The 12,962-nt window shown below is 42.8% G+C and overlaps 1 pseudogene; it reads right to left on the bottom strand.

The window, feature by feature from the left end:
- Positions 1–4,927: 4,927 nt before the first annotated feature.
- LOC112918556 (methylglutaconyl-CoA hydratase, mitochondrial-like) lies at positions 4,928–5,726 on the bottom strand (annotated as a pseudogene).
- Positions 5,727–12,962: the final 7,236 nt, after the last annotated feature.

Here is a 12,962-nt window from a genome sequence, read left to right as displayed (position 1 = left end):
TTTCTCTTTAAAAGCATTACATATGTTCCTGAGATTGACAGTGCCCGGGTACAGCCACATGTTTGCCTGGGTGCTGGGGCAGAGAGGTGAAGGACTCGTATAAGAATTACAGCAAGGGGCTTTACAGATACAGGCTGTCACCCACAAAGTGAGGCTAGAGTTTGGCTGGTGTGGAGTCCCCGTGGAGACCCCATGTCTCTGTCTCAGTTGAGTATCCAGGACACCTCTGCCTAGCGAAGAAATCTACGAACAAAGAAAATTCCCAGTCCTACTCTTCTTCCTCAGTAGATAGCATGATGGAGCAGGCAAGAGCACTGGCTTGCAGCCCATCACAGATGGATTAACATCTCTCCTCTGCTACTTACTACTTGCATCATTTTAACCTCTCTGAGTTTGAGTTTCTGTAACTGTAAAATGGCAAAAGTAATCACCTACATCATAAGGTTCTGATAAGGATTGGTTGCCAGCGAGTATAGAGTGTGGGGTCAACAGGAAACCCCTGGCAATTCTGTCCCAACTGTTCTGTGATGTGTTATAACATGTTCTCCTATAAAATGTTATGATCATCCTAACAACTGGATGGACCTGCGCCACATGGGCTGCCTTTGTTCACTCTTCCTACCCACTCTGAGCTGACCTTAGTAGTTTGACCCATCTCCAGCCGCTGATCCAATTCCATGGTGCAAAATGTGAAACACATATTTTAGTGGAGATTTTAGCAGGATTTCGTAGAGAGGTCTCAGCCTCCAACATACAGCAGAAACAATAAAATTCCCCATTAAACACTTCAGTACTTTCTTCAAAAGTTTCCCTTGACTGTAATCAATTTCACATCTTCTCCTTCTCTTGAAACACAGATTACACTAGCCAAAAGGCCAAGAAGTGATGAAACACAGCTTCCAAAGGCCTGACCTGATGCCCTGAGCAATCCCAGCCTACCCTCAGCATCATGCCTCACACTGCCATACACAGGGCTGCAGTCAGCAAATCCCTGCCTGACCCAACAGCTGGGGTGGCTCTGAAGCTCCACAGCTGTGGTCCTGATCAACTCTTTCTGGGATTCTCTTCCTCCTGGCCTCATGGGAGGAAGCAATACAAGGCAACCCCAAAGTGAGACATGACGAGTTTCATTCACAGTTTTTCTAGGGCTGCTCAAGCTTGCATGGCTGAGGGGTTCAGGGCTACCCACGTGGGCCTATGATTCTAGGGCCTCACCTTTCAGTCCTCTACCTTTCCCCTGGGCTTTGAGCAGATAATTGGTTTTCTGTTCCCATCCTGCACTGCTACATTTTGAGGAGAATATTGGAGATGCCCAAACCAACTCCTTCCATCAGTCATGATCTAAAGGGCCCCAGACTACGAGGCTCTTGACTTTCTACAGTGAACAAAAGGGGTGGTTTCTAGGCAGACCAGCCCAGACCCCACCTCCTCCTTGGCTTACTTCCCCAGCCATCCCCTGCAGGCCTGGATCACACCTACTACCTTTCTGTGTAAGGGTAGGAGGTGGACTACAAGCTTTACCATCCCCCTGCTGAGCGTTTGAATCTTGAATTCCCCAACTTGCCAGTGGGAAAGTTTACTTAACCTCTCTGAGACTCAGTCTCCCCACCTGTAAAACTTGGATAATACTACCTGCCTCAGAAGACTATGGGTAAAAGCCAGTACCTGAAACAACACACATTCCCAAGAGTGATTATTTGGTCCTGATTTGGGCAAAGCTGGATTGGGGGTTCCTGTACCTATCTGACTGGCTCTATTATGAGGGTCAGTTGAAAAGGCCTGCCTTCCTCAGAGGCTGGCACCACCACACAGGAGCCACAGTCCTTCCTGTCTGCCTGGACATGGGATCTCATTCTCAACACACTTTGCTTTCCTCAGATGAGAAAAACAGGACAGTGGTTCTTAACTGGGGCAATCTTATGAAGTCCCCCACCCATCAGGGACATTTGGCAATGTCGGGAGACATTTTTGGCTGGTCACTACTAGGGGTGGGTGGGGTGCCACTTGCAATCTGTTGGGTGAGACCAAGGATGCTGCTAAACATCACACAATGGACAACAGGACAGCCCCCACAACCAAGAATTATCCAACCCAAAATGGTGATAGTGCTGAGGTAGAAAATGTTGAAATAGACCCTGTCTCTGGAATGTATGTGCTCACAGATAAAATGGTATTTTTAATTAAGTGAGGAAAAAAAGTTGTGGGAGGCAACGATGTAAAAAGTATGCTTGTGGACAAATTCTCTGAAACGAAAAACAAGAAATGCTACTGAGAGTATTATCTCAGATGATTCTCTTGCATTTTAAATCTCCCTATAATGTGGTTGGGCCATAAGTAAAGGAAAGAAGTGAATTGTCCCAGAGTGTGGCACAGGATTCAGCTAGTAATTTAAACAAGATAACCAGCCCTTGGAAACCCACTGACCTTCAAACTCTCTCCATTCACCCAGTGGGCCAATTTGTCCACAGCCAATGCACTTTGAAAATGCATGAGATAGAATCACACGAAGAGAAATCAGCATTTAGAGGGGCAAGAAAATCCATCCATGTGAAAATAATTTAAGGTTTTTAATATTAGTTTAATTCATTGTTCACTAAACCAGAAAATGACAGCAATTGCCATGACAGGTTAGGTCAAAAAAATTTCTAGTTTGACTGGCTTTTCCTTTTTTAAGTTTTGTTTTGTTTTTTCCAGAAACTATTTTGACCTGCCAAGTCATGAAAAACTGCCAAAGCAATCTATGTGTAAAACAGAACCGAAGCAGAACAGATCAGAGGGAAAGAAGCAAGCACTTAGGGTACCTTCTACATTATGGGACAGATAGTTTCCATGATGACAAAAGAAAAAAATAGGACATTTATAATGAAATGAAGTGGCTGAACATCAGAAGACCTTCTTAAATTGAGGTGGAAAAAGACTCCAACACATAACACAAAAGGCTAATCAGGGCAAGACATTGAAAAGCCCTATTCAGTAAGGGCCAAAGGATGGCTTAGCTCCCAAAATACCATTAAAGAACTTTACAGCCCGCATTTCTTGTTAGCTGAGCATGTGAGACACAATAACTGTTCCTAGTCACTGTCAGCCCAATGGGGATAATTTGCAGGTAATTCATACACAACCTTTTTGCAGGCAGATTATGGCATTCACAAGTCTGAACTTTTTATTTTATTTTTTCAAAGAGAAGGATCCATTGGCTAATGGTATGGACTTCTTTCAGATGTGTTAGTTATGGCAGCTTTTGTTGTTTTTGTCCCTAACCACTGGATATTTGCAAGCTCACAAATCATCCTTTTGATTTATTTATTAACACTCTGATCAATGCAAGGAAACATGAAAATCTAACCTTTAATTTTTAAGATGGTTGAGATAGAATGAGCTTAGTTCCCTACTAGAAAATGCCAAAGTTATGAAACTATAAACTACATTATTTATGAAAGAGGAATGTGTCTTGACAAAAAATTAGCTTTCAAGCAGACTTCTGTAATGGGTACAGATTATTTGATCTGCTCATTCCATCCTGTCTAGTCTTGCTGTCTTGCTGTAATAATCTGTTTATTTATTCACTGATTCATTTATGCTGTACTCCACAAATGTTTCCAGGAAGCACACGCATACATATACTACACACACACACACACACACACACACACACACACACACAGAATACTTGAGGTAATAAAGCTAAGGAAAAATAATTCCGCTAGGGAAAAATTAGAACATAGAACACATGCCACATAATGCTCTGAGTTCACAGGGTGGGCTACAACTTTGGTGCCAGGCTTCTTAATAGCCCAAGCAAAAAGCACACCCTAATTATTACAAGGTTCACAGAAGAAAAAGAGTGTTTCATTTGTTCAGTGTTTCTTAACTATAAAACCTGAGTGAATATTCTCTCTTGTGCCTTGTGATGGCAATTTCTTGAGGGATTGGTTAAACAATTGCAAGACTCTTGTTTTCCTAATTGTAGTGTTTCCAAAATAAGGACTAGAACACAATTTTGCAAAATCACTGCCCTAGAGAAACTCACATACATGTCCAAGGAAGTATTCCTAAGGGCAGCACTGTCATACAGAAACAAAATAAACATTCATCATTAAGAGAATGGATAGATTTTGATATATCCATACATGGGAATACAGCACAGCAGTTGAAATAAATAGATGAATTAGATCTACACTATTGAGATGGATAAATCCCAAAAACATAGAATTAAAAAGCAAGTTGGAATATGATACATATAGTGTTAATTGATATAAATGTTTAAATCTCCTTGGATAATACTATAAAAACAATTAACAAAAACATAGAAACATAGATGGCAAGATAACAGAACAACTTCAGGATACTGATTCTCTCTAGGACAGTAGAGAGGAATATGGTGGTCATGACATTATTTGAACTCCATTTGGGATGCAGGGCGTCGGGGAGCTTCCACTATCTCTAAGACCCTTCCTTCCTTCCTTCCTTCCTTCCTTCCTTCCTTCCTTCCTTCCTTCCTTCCCTTCTTTCTTCTTTCTTTTTCTTTTTCTTTCTTTTTGGTGCATAGAAATAATTTTATGTCGTATTGCAGCATAGTAGACATATAATCAATATTATTTCTTAGGGTGTACAAATGTATAAATTATTCACATTAAAAAATTAAGAACAGGAATCCTTGTATGCAGGAGATATTAAAATTTGTACTTAATTTTGAATCTGTTTTTGACAGTACACACAAAGAACTTTATAAATCTGAATGACTATGACATGATATACATTTGGACAAAGTATACATATGGATGCACTCTAGATGCCTAATTCACTACATGGCTAACTTGCTCTTCATTCGGTCATTGGGATTCCAGGTGCTGAAGCATATGTGGATATGAAAGATACTTCCAGAAGTATATTTGTTACACTGGCATTTTAAGGATTTTTGTTTCTTCTATTTTGTTTTATAGTGAGGAGACTTTGTCTCTTTAAAAGTAAGAAGACCTTCAAGCCTGTTTTTTTATTGGAGTAGTCTGAGCATGACAAGCTTCTTCTATGGCTAATCCTGTTACTAAATCAACCTCCATCCCTTGATTAATTGCTAATTTTGCCTCTCATCATAACACGCCCCTGAGGTAAAAATTCTTGCCAGGCCCAAGGCCTTGCAGTGGGCAGCATCCCCCTCCAGGTTCTGTTCTAGAACATGACTGATCAAGGTTACTGCTTCGGCTTCTTGACCACTGGGCACATGTGCAGAGAAGAAAAGTTCTTTGGCCAGGGACATCCTGTTAGCAGGTGAGTTACTGGGTCCCCACTAATTTCATTAATCACTGCTCTTAATTTGGAGACAAAAGGACCAACTTCACTGGGATTCATGTTGACGCTCTCATTCTCTATAAGATCCACACCAGCACAGAATATCCCTGGAACTTCGTTCCTGACTATTATTCCTGACTTTCCCTTTTCCTTCCTTTCCTTTCATTTTTTTCTTTCTCTTCCCTTCTCTTCCCTCCTTCTTTTTAAGGGGGGACTGGAGCAGAGGGAGAAAGAGAATCTTAAGCAGGATCCACTCTCAGTGTCCCAAGCAGGGCTTGATCTCACAACCCTGAGATCATGACCTGCAGGGAAATGAAGAGTCAGATACTTAACCAACTGAGCCACCCAGGTGCCCACTGACCTCAGTTTCTTATCATATTTTAAAGCATCCACAGCTTTTGAGAGCATTTTTATCAGATTTTAACTGAATGAGTTTTTGGCATTGGCTCTATTTATTCCAAGCATCACAATTCCTCAGTTCTCTTCCTCCAATTACTGCACTTACTGCCCGTCCTCATCTTAGAGCTGTAGCCCCTCCTCCAGCCTACCCTCTGGTGCCCAGCCCAGGGACTCAGATCGCCAGACAGCCTCCACCAGGGTCCAACCTGTGAACGATGAGCAGCCACCAAACGAACACAGCCCACCTGCAAGGCACCCAAGGGCCCCGCCCACTGCCCCCATCACCTTATCTGTTTAGGACTTTCTTTACACAAAGATGTGAAACAAATACGGCAAACCAGCAAACAGCCTAATTTTTGTCATGGGCATTGGGTGTCTATTATCCTCTCTGAACTTTCTGTGCATTGAAATCTTTAATATTTAAACATTTAAAAAATTAAAATGATGAAAGTTGGCAGAGGTTGAAGGACCTAGAATACCATGCCTAGGATTCTGAACTTTATTGTCTAGGCATTAAGAACGTTTGTGCAGGGGCACCTGGGTGGCTCAGTCAGTTAAGTATCTGCCTTTGTCACAGCCCTCGTTGGGCTCCTTGCTCAGTGAGGAGTCTGCTTCTCCTTCTACTCCCTACCCATGCTCTATTCTTCTCTCTCTTTCTCTCTCTCTCAAATAAATAAATAAATAAAATCTTTTTTATTTTTATTTATTTTTAAAAAAGATTTTATTTATTCATTCATGAGGGATACACACACACACACAGAGAAAGAGAGAGAGAGAGAGAGAGAGAGAGAGAAAGAGGCAGAGACACAGGCAGAGGGAGAAGCAGGCTCCATGCAGGGAGCCTAACGTGGGACTTGATCCCTGGTCTTCAGGATCACGCCCTGGGCTGAAGGCGGCGCTAAACCCCTGAGCTACCCAGGCTGCCCAAAATCTTTTTTAAAAAGAGTATTTGTGCAAGCTTAATTTGAAAAAACAAAAAAAGACTGAGTAGAGGGCAAACTTGTCTGAGCTGTGCTCTAGAAATTACCAGCCACATATAAATTTACTTTCTTGCTCTTCCTATGATACATACTTAACTCCATCTGTAAACTTTGATGAATTCCCTGTTTATTCTCAAAATTGTCCCACAGGGATTATTAGGGAATGCTCACTGTCCCATTTCACCAGTATGCTCAATGTTTCTTGATTCAACTTTAGATCTGTGGTAGAGAAAATTCTGGTTATTTTAAGGAATGAATGAGAAAAATTGAGACTAAGGGTGGGTAAGAAACCACACTGCTATTAAGAATACCCTAAGGGGAGCAACATAAAATTAACACGCAAAGCAGAGTTTGTGCAAATGGCACACCAGTTCCCTGGTGGCCCAGCTATTTTAAGTACTGGATTAGCTACATGTGATTAAGAGGAGCCCATCAAATCAAAAAAGGCACACATGTCACAATCCTTCACTTGTTCCTCTTTGTTTGGGGATCATTCCAATGTATGTCATTACATTTCCCCCTACCTCCCGACCCCTGAGAGTCTGTGCCTGCACAGGAAGCTGTAGGCCACATCTGCTGCTCTTCTGGAGTCTGTGTATGTCCTACATGAGTGCCTTCAAGGCTAAGCCAGGAATTTCCCATGAATGATGCACAGTCGCTGATGTAGAGAGGTCTGCAATGGGTATAACTGTGCAATGCGTGTATTTCTATTAACAGCTCTGCTTCTTCCCCTTAGACTGCAGGGCTGGCTACCAAGTGGAGAGGAGGAAAGAAAGAGAGAAAGAAGAAAGAGAAAGGGAGGAAGGAAGGAAGGAAGGAAGGAAGGAAGGAAGGAAGGAAGGAAGACAGGAAGGAAGGAAGGAAGGAAGAAAGGAAAGGAAAGGAAAAAGAAAGAAAGAAAGAAAGAAAGAAAGAAAGAAAGAAAGAAAGAAAGAAAGAAAGAAGAAAGAAAGAAAGAAAGAAAAAAGAAAGAAAAAAGAAAGGAAGAGGGATGCCTGTGTGGCTTAGTGGTTAAGCCTCTGCCTTCGGCTCAGGGTGTGATCCCAGCTCTACTTATGAGAGACACAGAGAGAGAGAGGCAGGGACAGAGGGAGAGCAGGCACCTCAGGGATCAGGGAGCTCTAGGTGGGCTCAATCCCAGGACCCCGGGACTATGACCTGAGCCAAAGGCAGACACTTAACCGACTGAGCCACCCAGGAGCCCAGAAATGAAATTCTGATGGCATTGTTGGAACTCTGAGATGCAGCCCTGTCCTTGGACTTTTCACTACATGAACCAGGTGTTCCTTTTCAGTTACAGTCTGTTTGAGCCAGGTTTTCTGTGCCTGCTGTTGGCCAAGACTGACACATCCAGTGTCCTTCCCCATGCTCCATGCAGCTTCTGCAGTTCACCACACAGACCCGGTCACGACCCCACTCCCTTAGCAGGTGGCCTGCCTCCTGCTCCATAGAGAAAGAGAAGCCATCCTGCACAAAGTCCACAGCTTCTCTCTGACTTCTCATGTACCTTCACCTCCATCGCTGTTGGAATATCCTCAGAGGAGTACTTCCACCTGTCCACAGTGAGCTGGCTACCCTCTGCTCTGGATCCTGTCCCCTCTGCCCTCCTCTGGGACTTAGCTTTACCAATCACTCCCTATTTTATCTCCAATATCTCTGCTCCAGTGGCTCTTTCTCTTGAGCAGACAAACTAAAAAAGAAAGAAAAGAGAGGAAGAAAAATAATTTTCCTTCCGGAAAATCAATCTATCATCACCATTCTTTACCTCACAATGTGTTTGCTTCAAAAAATATCCTCTACTCCCTGTACTTTCTTATCATTCATTCACTTCTCAGTTCACTACTGCAATTAGAATTCCGCCCCTCTACTTTCCTGGAACTGCCAAGTGCAGTGGCCTAATTTCAACATTTTCACTCCTCTGTAACAGTTTATTCTGCTGATTTATTCTCTTCTAAATAGTCTGTTGAGCATTTCCCTCATAGATTTTACAGCTCCTTTTCAGAGGTTCTTCTCCATTTTCCACCCCTCCAGTCAACAAATGTGTTGCCTCTTCTGGATAACAAAACTTGTTGAAAAATTGACAAAGCCTATGGTTTGTTTCCCTAGTAACGTGTTTTTTTGCATAGTATCGATCAAGGTTGTTCGTAACGCACTGGAGAATATACTCCAGCTAGAAGAACCAGAGAGGGCTTTCCTAAAAGCTGCAATGGTGCACATAAAGGTTTGGGAATGCGAAACTTCCAGGAACTTTAAACACACAATGGAACTCCTCTGCCGGGTGAGAAAGCTCTCAAAATAAAAGCCACCACCCGAGCTGCTGGTACTAAAACTACAGCAGCTCTAGCAGGGACTGTGCCAGGAAAGTGGTGCCCTGCACCCTGCACTTCTCTCCTCGTGTAACTCCATCCAGATGGAGTCCCTCACCAGGTCCACTGCCTTCAGTTGACCCAGTTTCCAATCAAGGTCTTTCCCAAGCCCATCTTCCTGGGCAGAGCCTAAGTCTCATGCAGAATCCTGACTTCAGAGGGAGTGGGAAATGTCTTTTCCACATTTCCAGCTCTGCACTGTAACAAGAGGTGAAGCAGGATAGTGTTGGGCTAGTCAATCTATTGCGTCACTGTGTGTGTAAATGTAAAACTCAAAGACTAAAGTTTATCTTTCATTTTTAAAAAATATTTTATTTATTTATTTGAGAGAGATCACAAAGGGAGAGGGAAAAGCAGACTTGCCACCGAGTGGAGAGCCCGGTATGAGGCTCAATCCCAGGACCCTGAGTTCATGGCCTGACCAGAAGGCAGACACTTAACCAATAGAACCACCCAGGTGTCCCAAGAAACACATTTTAAATGTTAATGTTAAGTATTTAGCCACAATTTTTTTTTGTCAGAAGTGTCAGATCACAGTTGAAATTGCCTTTAATAGGAGAAGGAATTTATTGGCTCAGACAAAAAGTTCAAAAACAGAGCTAGCTTTGTCAAAATGTGTTCATGATCTTGGGCACCAGAATTTGCTCACTTAGAATCTCTCTCATTCTCTTAGTTCTGTTCCCACTGCTTCTCTCTTAGGCAAGATCTCCCTGCACTAATTGGCCAACAGCAATTGCCTATTCATATTCCTACCAGTACAATAACCCCAGCAGAGAAAGAGCCCCTTTTCCCAAATAGTTTTAGCAGAAGATCTAGAGTGATGTCTAGTTGGACCAGTGAGTCAGGTGCTTCTCCTTGAATCAACCATTGTGACCTGGGGTTGCAGAGCTCTGATGGACCGTGTATGAATGGTGTGCCCAGTCCCGAGTCCAGCATGGGAGGTGCATCTCTACATGAACAAGTCAAACTGAGGGATTGGAATAGAGGTGCTCCCCAGAGGAAATAGTATATTGTTTCCAAAGAAGGGAGGATGGATGCTGGAAAGGCAAATTCAAGAGCTAACCCTTACACCGGAATTCTACTTCCTGCCTTCTGTTCCAGATTCCCTTTGGATAATCTCACCTACTTCTGTGGCTTCAATACTGCCTTGGCTTAGGACTCTGGTGTCTGGAATAAACCTTACTTTGATTATTTTCATCCAATGAAATGGGAAATCAAGTCAATAAAAGATATAGCCCATTTGAAAGGAAATTTTTTTAAAAGATTTTTATTGGGGATCCCTGGGTGGCTCAGTGGTTTAGCACCTGCCTTTGGCCCAGGGGGTGATCCTGGGGTCCTGAGATCGAGTCCTACATCAGGCTCCCTGCATGGAGCCTGCTTTTCCCTCTGCCTGTGTCTCTGCCTCTCTCTCTCTCTCTGTGTCTCTCATGAATAAATAAATAAATAAATAAATAAATAAATAAATAAATAAAATTTTATTTATTTATTCATGAGAGACACAGAGAAAGAGAGGTAGAGACAGGGAGAAGCAGACTCTGTGCAGGGAGCCTGATGTGGGACTCGACCTCGGGACCCCAGGATCATGCCCCGGGCCAAAGGCAGGTGCTAAGCCGCTGAACCACTTGGGCTGCCCTTAAAGGAAATTTTTAAAGGGATTTTTTAGAAGGAGGAGAGGCACTATCTTTTTCTTCCCGATCTAAAAACATATTAAACAACATTCTGAAATGACTCACACTACTTCTGGTCTTCTACTGAAAATGGATTTGTTCGCTGTCATTTTGTCAACATGGTGGACACAGACATTTTTGTTGAGGAATATTTTTTAAAGTGTATTTATTCTTCTTCTTTAGGAACAGAACTCTTGATCCTTGGGCTCATCAATTGAGATATCCAATTATTCATTTAGCTCATCTAAGGAAGTTTCAGTGGTCATATCTCACCTCAATTATCTTATTTCCCAGAAAGCATGATTTTGAGCAATTCTATCAGGGTTGTATGTTCTCTTCTGTTAGTGTAGTTTATCTTCTGGGGAAGAGGCATATAGGTCTGTGTAGGTGACTACCTTAAAACAAGCTTCTTAAAACATTTTCCCAAGATAGAGAAAACAGTGAATTATGACCTAGTGTTATCTGGTGGTATCCAAAACTGTTCCCAAGCACTATCCCCACCCAGACCCAGTTACTTAATATTCCTGTTTTGTTCAGTATTCCCTATTATAATTACTATCAATCTTTCAACAAATTAGAAATGTCTCAGTTGTCTGTCATCTCTCTCTCAGATCCAATTGGTCATCAAGTATTGTTACTACCTCCTGAATTCTCTCAGATCTGTATCTTTTCCATCCTCCTCTGTGCCTACCTTAATTAGGAAGGCCCTTTCCAGGAATTGTGGACAACTTTCTGGGACTTACAGCAAAAGCCTGAAATGTTTGTGTCCATTCCTTCCATCGCTGGAAAGGAGAACCAGACAAGGATTTGACTTTAGCTCTGGCTTTAAATCTGCCTCCTCCCGCACCATGGAATCGGACTCACCAGGAGGAAATCATCTTTCCTCAGTGTCATTTGTAAAATGAAAGGGTTAGACTACATAATCTCCAAGGTCTTTCCAGCTCAAAAGTTCTGGAATTCTACTTCCAACAACTCTGTCCACACCCCATTTATCTCACGACGTTAGTGAGAAAATTAAAATTATTGTACCTTTAGTGCCGGTTGGAAGTGACACTGATGAATTCATAGTAATGAATCCTATGCCTAGAGATTTAAAGCCTCGTAAGTCAGAGATTTCAAGCATAGTCACATATGTTCAGTCCAGGGAGTAGGGCTTTGGCGACCATTTCTAGTCCCTGGGAAGGACTGGGGGACAGCTTCCAGGTAGGTCTGGAGAGCTAGCTCCAATCAGGCAGGCAGGACTTCAGAGAAGGTTGTGTGTCTGAGTCATTATTAGCCTCAGCACGAGAGCAGCAGATTCCTGGGGGACCGGGGCAGGGCTCTTCTAGCATCTACCACAGCCTCCTTCTCTTCACTCCTTTATCGTTTTCTCTTATTTAATTACTTAGGTAGCAGGGGTAGGGAAATTGTTTTAGTAGGCAGCACCAGATTTCTACCAGTGAGACACCTGTTTAAGACAACCCCTGATCCAGACTGTCGGGGGAAAGTGTGGGAGCGTGCTCATGTAGGAGGTGGGGAAGCCAAGGGGAAAATAGGAGTAGGTAGTGGAGAGGAAAAGAAACCCAAACAGCCAGCAAATATAGAAAAAGCTGCTTGGATTCCCAGCAAATGGCTGACTGGTGAGGAATACAGAAGCCCTGCTCGCCTCAAGGTGGGATGGACTTCGCAGTGAAATAAATTCTCCCGAGCTCCCTGTGGGATCAGGCTGAGGGAACTTTCCTGAAACTACCTCCTTGCTTAACTAGATTTCCAATTGGAAGGATGGCATTTTTTAAAAAAGATTTTATTTATTTATTCATGAGAGACACAGAGAGGCAGAGACATAGGCAGCGGGAGAAGCAGGCTCCCTGCGGGGAACCTGATGTGAGACTCGATCCCAGGACCCCAGGATCATGCCCTGAGCCAAAGGCAGACAGATGCTCAACCACTGAGCCACCCAGGTGCCCTGGAAGGATGGCATTTAGGCTCAGAGGACCAGGTGACCCCAGCTGTCACATTATGTTAGTAACATAACACAACTGTATTGCTTTCTGGCTTTTTAAAACTAAAAATATATTAAGCCTCTGTACTGACCTGTGTTCACTACTACATATCACACTAGAATTCACTAAGATTTATTAGGCTTCTCACAGGGAGCCTGCTTCTCCCTTCGCCTGTGTCTCTGCCTCTCTCTCTGTGTCTCTCATGAATAAATAAATAAAATCTTAAAAAAATATATTTAATACTGACTTTCTAAAACTCTTTAATTGAAATTTTTAATT

The sequence above is a fragment of the Vulpes vulpes genome, chromosome 9 (assembly GCF_048418805.1).
Source record: "Vulpes vulpes isolate BD-2025 chromosome 9, VulVul3, whole genome shotgun sequence".
NCBI lineage: Eukaryota > Metazoa > Chordata > Mammalia > Carnivora > Canidae > Vulpes > Vulpes vulpes.
The sequence above is the reverse complement of the archived record's forward strand: the minus strand, read 5'-3'. Positions and strand labels throughout refer to the sequence as shown.